Raw genomic sequence first — 8,513 nt, 5'->3', positions numbered from 1 at the left:
AGAGAGAGAGAGAGAATGCATGAACACACTCAAAGGAAACATATCCGTCATATCTTCTATCCCAAGTTTCAAGTTCTAACAGAGAGAGAGAGAGAGAGAGAGAGAGAGAGAGAGAGAAATGCATGAACACACTCAAAGGCAACATATCCGTCATATCTTCTATCCAAGTTTCAAGTTCTCACCTTCCTCCTTGGATTCACTGGTTTCTCGTACAGACGTTTCATGCCCCAAAGCAGACAGGGTTTGTCCTCACTTGTGAAGAAATTGCTCAGTGAAGATGAAATTATTCCTGGGTTTTGTTAAAACATTTAATTCATTTGAGTTTCATATGATGTGGAATATCTAGTTTATCCCCGTTGTTGAGATGCTAATTCTAATTTATTAATTAATGGTTACATGTAATTTTTTATTTTCTTTAACAACTTTTGTTTTCAGACCTACAGAATATGGTTCTTTCCTGCCTTGTAGTTTTTGGAAGCATTGTAGATATACCATTTAAAAAATAAATTGCAATCCTCCTTAAGTTTAAATGGATGACCCAATAACTTTGAATTTTAATGAAAATGCACAGAAACGCCTATTTCTTACTGAATAAATGCCAATAAATTAAATAACTATTCATAAACTATTACTTGATTCAAGTTTTGTTGTCATTATTCCCAGACAGGATATGCCTTTGAGAGAGAGAGAGAGAGAGAGAGAGAGAGAGAGAGAATTTTAAACTGTACAACGAGCCTTCCTCTGTTTACTCTGTGGGTTATGTACCATAGGCATTACGTCAATTCAAAGAAAAGTGGGAGTTACCACGTTATTCCCTTACGATTATGCATGCATGCGCTATGCTGAGCTGGAACCCGGCGCCGCCTGGCAGTTCTCCCCTACCATCCCCATCCCCATACCTACATCGTCCTCACCCGGGGCGGACAAACAAGAAAGATCCAACGGGTTGTATCTTCATAGATTACTGGAAGAAAACATTTGTTCTACACAGAATTCCCAAACGGATGACGCAACGGTTCAATTGCTTCCCGACCGTAGGAATTTAATTAATGGAATAACACTAGAAGTCCTTGAAGTTGCTTCAAGAAGAATGACGAGTGCCATTGGTGTTAATAGGTGTTTTATTTTGCATGACCGGGAAATGAACCAAAGAATGGGGTGACCATGGGGTGCAATTCTATGGTTATTAGAGTAATTAAGTTTTTGATACTGAAGAGAAGACAACATTCTTCTCAATTGGATATTTGCAGTTATCGAAGGTAAATTTTCAAAAATTTCGTGATAATCATGAATCATTGATTTCTAAACTGCAATGCTATTTGTTAGGTAAAAACTTTGAAACAATAATTAATTCTCGTTACAAGAAAACGAATGAACTATATTAAATTTGACAAGAGTAAGTTTTCCATTAATTATTAGCATTAGTTTGTTTACCAAAAGGTTAATTTCAGCTTAGGGGCTATTTCAAACATTTGTTCGATTCTTAAGTAACCTGTCGTTATTAAACAATTATAGTGCTGAAAATTAATCTTCATGAGAATTTCATCATATATGTGCGTGTGTGTGTGTGTGTGTGATAGGAATTGAGTAACTGCGCATGTGTGAAAAGAGACAGTGCATAGTAAACTAGAAAAAAATGCAATTAAACGTAAGACTTTTGTAACAGTTTCTGATCACATACAGGGTGTCCATAAAGTCCCAGTACCATCACAAGTAATAAATACTGGTACTGGGACTTTATGGATACCCTGTAAGTGAAGGGTAATTAACCGAAAGACACAACTGACTCCCCCCCTCCACCCCCAAATCCCAACGTCATTCAACAACTGCTGAAAACACTAAAGGAAGAACAGAAATTCCTACTACCGTCATTCTTCGAAGTCCAGATTCGTCCGAAAGCCATTAACTAAAATGAAAGTTAATGTCTCCCTGCGGGTTCCAAATGGAGAGGAAATATGAGGCGAGCACACTAACCTAGACTGGTTTTAGTTTCGTCAGCGTGCATTTACTTTTAACTTTTCACTTTTTACTTTTCACGCTGCGGTTTGGTTCGGGCTTGAACTGGAAACTGGAAGCTAGACGTCAAAGGGTCTTCGGATTCAAGCAGGTCGTACGAAGCCATCGACTTACCTGATTGAAAACTCGGCAGGAAACTGAACTATTATTTGCTGTTAAATATCTTGGACCAGCTTCCAAGAGAACTTGATTATTATTTGCACTGGAATGAACACCCGAGAATATACTAGATGCAATAAATAAATAAATAAATAAATAAATAAATAAATAAATAAATAAATAAATAAATAAATAAATAAATAAAAAATAAATTAAATAAATACTAAAAAATAAATAAATAAATAAATTAAATAAATAAATAAATAAATAAATTAAATAAATTAAATAAATAAATAAATAAATAAATGAATGAATGAATGAATGAATGAATGAATGAATGAATGAAAAAATAAATAAATGATTAAATAAATGAATAAATAAATAAATGATTAAATAAATAGATAACTACATAAATGAATAAATAACGAAATAAGTAAATAAGTAAATAAATAAATAAATAAATAAATAAATAAATAAGCTCCCATATCAGATTGGAAGGAATAAAAAGAAAGTTCTCAAGTAAACTACTTTCAGTCACCAAACGACATTTCTCGCAAAAATGTGAGTTATCATTGGATGTTCTCTCTCTCTCTCTCTCTCTCTCTCTCTCCTCTCTCATCTCTTCTCTCTCTCTCTCTCTCTCAGGTGAATCGTGTTCCATACATGAACATTTAATTTAACAAATCAGATCACAAGATGAAAAACAGACCTAAATAAAATTAGACTTAAGAATAAAAAATAAAAAAATACAAACACGTAACAGAAATGACTTCTATAGCCAAGCAAGAGAAAAGGCCATTTCCAAAATTTTTCATGATTTCAGATCACAAGACCTAGAAAAAGAAAAATAATAAAGAAAATGAAATAATAAAAAATAAAACAAAAAATAAACACGCTACAGAAATGACACGACTTCCAAAACCGAACAAGAGAAAAGGCCATTTCCAACCGTTTCCATGAATTTAAGTCGCCGGACTAATTGTTCCTGTATTGTTTCCAGCTCAAAATAAACTCCAGACCCGGCTTGCTTTTCCCCGGATTCCGTTAGCATTGTGCTTACGGAATTAGGCGAGTGAATAATCCCCCCCTTTAGAAAATAGGAATCTGAGCTCGAGTGAATAAAAAGGGGAAAAACAACTATACTATATGCAAAACCCGAGGAAATCTGTTAGCAACGCTGCCTGAAAGCTGGGAGCTATTTGTCTTCTACAAATCTCGTTTGGAAGAATACATTCATGCGAGGCTGGATAAAGAGGGAGTATATGCAATTGTGGAGAGAGAGAGAGAGAGAGAGAGAGAGAGAGAGAGAGAGAGAGAGAGACGACAACCAAATGGTTAGGAACCGCTCATACGCGTCAAGTTTTCAAATATATTGCCTATGAATAAATTTGCGAACAATGTTTATCTCTTACAAATTTTATTATTCTTATGATGGTTCCAAAGCAAAAAAAAAAAAAAAAATTACAAAATTAGTCAGTAATACAAAACCTTGAAAAACTGCTTTTAACGTAAAGCCATAAAAACCCTTCAAAAGTCTACTTCAGCCTATTGCTAATTGATCAATTTTCTTTTAAAAAAATAATGCAGACAAATCGCTATTGCACAAACCTTTCAAGACAAAATCACTGCTCAGGAATGAAAAATAACTTCCAAAAGTAAATTCATAGCTCCACGAAATCAACTGAACAGTCGAAAATATCCTAATTAATTTGAACAAATAAATACTTCATTTATCCTAGTTAAAATTTGCGACGAATTGCTATTCCAATCATTTAATTGCTAATCCAAGTCTCAGATGAAAGATTTAGTGGGCCATCCCTTGTCAGAGGCTTCATCTGGTGGACCGTTATTAATTACTGCTGGACCGTTATTAATTACGGTAATTGAAATCCGTCACAGAAATTAATATCGGTTTTTGTTAATGGAATTCGTGTCGTGAGTCTCCGTTTATGCCAGTGCTGTATATTTCCCGTCCTGACAATTTTGTATTCATTATCGTTAGTATAATAAGCATATTATGACAGCTATTATCATCAATTCTCTCTTGATTTCTTGCATTGAATGCAAGTATTACAAATACAGTTGCATATCAACTCACATACATATTGCATTAATCAGGGGTTAATCATTTTTCCCTTGTTTAACATACAATTTCACATAAATCCTAATAAAACATTTCATATATTGCATAAATTGAAAAACAACAGGGCAATATCTTTTGCTTTTCTCTAGGCCATTTTTATGCAAAGTAAATGCCTCAGAGTAAAGGCGAAAGATCTTGCACTATTTTGTTTTATACTTCCCGTGGTTACAAATTCTCTCTCTCTCTATATATATATATATTCTATATCTCACTCCTATTCCCTTGATAGAAGATATAGTTAGACATATTTATAGATACACACACACATCCATAAACAACGTTCTTATCCGGTGATAGAATGATATTCGTACATACAGACATATTATAGACATATACAAATATGATGCGACAGATTACCTCTGATGTTACAGTTGCAACTTGACAAGAGAACGTTCATCTAGATTTACTGGGAGAACGGCGGAAGGATTTCATCGAGAGAGCCTTGTTCAAACACAACTTCCTTGTTTATCTCAACAAAGTTAAGTTACTCGTGAAGAGCGAAAAGCACGAAGCAATTCGTCAATGTCACAGAACGAGAGAGAGAGAGAAAAAAAGGGCAAATTTAAGACTTCGGTTACGCTTGGGATTTTACGGTTATGATTTCCGTTATTTCAGGCGAACGATGCAGAAACTGCGCCATTACTCTGCCCCCAGGACGGCGATCCAATCAGAATTTATGACACGGTAATGCGCTGCGAATGTTATTCCGACATGTCAATCAATGTGCGAGAAAGAAAACGATATGGCTGCTCATGTATATTGGCTGAACAAATTCCAGCCAGCGACAGAATTTATCCGACGCGATGATCATTTGCAATATTCCCATTTTATTTCCCTACCCTGATTCATCTTGCAATGATTGGCACTTTAATTGCAGTTTGAATCTGTTGGTGGACGCTGCTGATTCACGAGTTTCCTCAGAGGAAACCAGTATTATGCTCTCCTGTCAGGCATCAAACTACAAAACGAAAAATCACTTTTGTTCTGACATGATGATATAACATCCTTATCACTAGATCTGTGGACAACCGTGACCCTCTCAGTAAGACGAATAATAATAATATCACCCTACGTTGATATTTTGTTATAAAAAAAACTATCCTTGTGAGGCATTTGATTAGGAACGCTTAAAAATATTTTTCGAAAACTCTCGATAAGCGAAAGGGCAAAAAGTTCAAATGGCATTACTAGGAGGCACAGCCACTCTCTCTCTCTCTCTCTCTCTCTCTCTCTCTCTCTCTCTCTCTCTCTCTCTCTCTCTCATCCTCAAGTCAACACTTCTGGCTTCTGCACTCGACTCTCATCCTCACATTTTACATTCATACCCAAATGTATTTAGATATATAATTTAATTAAGCCATTGGCATGCATTTCCATCATTTTGAACTGGTCTACATTCAATTCAATTCATGAAACGTAAAATTTCTATTTTGTTAATGAACTTTATTAAAAAAAACATTAAATTTTTTTTTGAAATCCTCATTCAATTCATTTCATAAAATGCAAAATTTTTATTTTATTAAAGTACACATTTATCTTATTAATGTACTTTATTTGAAAAAAAACATTTCCAATATTCCTCATTCATTTCATTTCATAAAATGTAAAAAAATTCTATTTTATTAATGTATACTTTATTTGAAAAAAAAAAACTATTTCTCAAAATTCCTCATTCAATTCATTTAACAAAATGTTAAATTTCTATGTTATTAATGTATGCTTTATTTTAAAAAAAACTGTTACCTAAAATTCCTCATTCAATTCATTTTAAAAAATGTTAAATTCTTATTTTATTAAAATATGCTTTTAAAAAAAACTTTTCAAAATTCCTCATTCAATTCATTTAATAAAATGTAAAATTCCTTTTTTATTAAAAATGTAAAATTTTTATCTTATTAATGTACTTTATTTAAAGAAAACTGTTTTCCAATATTCCTCTTTCAATCGATTTAATAAAATGTAAAATTTCTATTTTATTTATGTACTTAATTTGACAAGAATTCAGCTGTTTTTCAATTCATTTAAAAAAAATTTTAATTTCTATTTTATTAATGCATTTTATTAGACAAGAATTCAACTGCTTTTTTAATTCCTCATTCAATTCATTAAAAAATTTAAATTTCTATTTTATTAATGCATTTTATTAGACAAGAATTCAACTGTATTTTTTTAAAATTCCTCCCATCATTAAAACAGGAACAGCGCTTTCTCTCTCTCTCTCTCCCGCACCCGCTCAGTTTTCTCCTTAATGTGTCCTTCCTCTTTAACCCGATATTCTGGAGAATGTTTGTTGATATTACTGAGTACTTCACGGCCTTCTTCTTTCTCTGTTTAGGAACGTCTCCTCTGTTATTTACGGAAGTTATTCCCAGGGTTCATTTAAACATAAACACAACGCGCACTGGAATTGGTGTCACTGGGGGGGAAATGATGGGTCGGTGCTTCGAGATAATTCTAAAAAAACTAAAACGACTTTCACATTTGCTGGAGTATGCTCATTCGAATGTACACATAAATAAGGCTACGATGATGATGTTCTTATTGAAATGTGATGGCACTATTATATATTTCATATACTTAATTGAATGGTGATTATTGATCGACCGTTGGAATTTGATGGCCCTGCTGTAATCGTTTACTGCATCTGCTAGAATACTGTGATTTTTATTTTGTATTTAAGAGATAAGCATATCTGAGTTTTACAAACCACTGAGCTGATTAAGAGCTGTACTAGGACTGCCCCGAAGGATTAGTTATTTTTTCGTGGCTAGAAACCAGTTGGTTACCTAGCAACGGGACCTACAGCTTATTGTGGGATCCGAACCACATTATATCGAGAAAGGAATTTCTATCACCAGAAATTAATTCCTCTGGGTCCGCATTGGCCGAGCCGAGAAACCACTCGTCCAACGAGGAACTATGTTTAAGAGATATTTGCTTTTTATTTTATATTTAAGAGATATATATTGCTTTATTCAATTGTACTTATATTAAAAGAGGTAGGGCATCAATAATCAAATTTATCTGAGCAAGACTATCATCTCCAAGATTACTACTTCCGCCCCTGATGTGTATATAATTTTAAATCTGCTATACAAGATCTTCCGGGATAACCACCGAGCTTCATTTGGAAAGAAAAAAAAAAAAACCTAATTCTTTCCACAAAGACACAAGAGGAAAGATTACGCTAAGCAGGAGAAAACTTAGGAATTGAAAACACAAGTTTTAATCTCAGAATGGGAAGACGAAGGAGGCTTGTTCTCATAACACCTCATTAATTAATGTTTCCACGCAACAGAAATATTTTTTTATTTTTTTTTTGTTTCGGAAGAGTTTTAGTTCTACTCTTGTGTATGTATGTATGTATGTATGTATGTATGTATGTATGTATGTATATTGTTCTCATGACCCCTCATTAACTAATGTTTCCACGCAACAGAAATGCTCTTGTATTTATTTTCTTTTAAGAATTTTAATTCTAATATTGAGTATGTATGTATGTATGTATGTATGTATGTATGTATGTATGTATATTCAAGTGATGCAATACAGTTATTTCACTCAGAATTAATAGCAGGTGATCTAGTGTTCGAATAATTTCGATAACCAATAAATGGAAAAATTATATTTTTTCGTGCAATATCATTTGCAAAATGAAATACTCATCAAAACGTTGGCCTCGAGATAAAACGAAACGCAGGATATTAAAGTAAAAAAGTAGACCAATTATAATTCATTTATCTAAGAAATACGCTCTCTCTCTCTCTCTCTCTCTCTCTCTCTCTCTCTCTCTCTCTCTCTCTCTCTCTCTCTCAGAATGGACGAAATGAGACTATACTTCCATCCAATCAGACGAATATGGTTTCACTATCTGTCGACAAGGAGTTTCAGAAATTAGGACTGGATCTCCCAAACGATAAAGCTACAAGAGAGAGTTTCGTCAGCTCACATTGATCAGCTCCCCTCCACGATGATGAAACTTCAGGCACTTATTATGAAGCGAAAATATCAGCTGATGTATATTTATGGATGTACTGATTCAACGCTCCATGAGCGTGCAATCAGCGAGAGCTTAATAATGAATATTACCATTCATCAAAATTTAGGTGAGCGCGTTATGAGAGTGTTGCTAGTTTCCGAATTTGTTGTCCTATATCAAACAATATTATATGAAAACAATACAATATATATATAGTATATATATATATATTATATATATATATATATATATATATATATAGTATATACACACACA

Source organism: Macrobrachium nipponense, chromosome 38 (genome assembly GCF_015104395.2).
Source record: "Macrobrachium nipponense isolate FS-2020 chromosome 38, ASM1510439v2, whole genome shotgun sequence".
Classification (NCBI taxonomy): Eukaryota; Metazoa; Arthropoda; class Malacostraca; order Decapoda; family Palaemonidae; genus Macrobrachium; species Macrobrachium nipponense.
Note: the sequence above shows the minus strand (reverse complement) of the source record.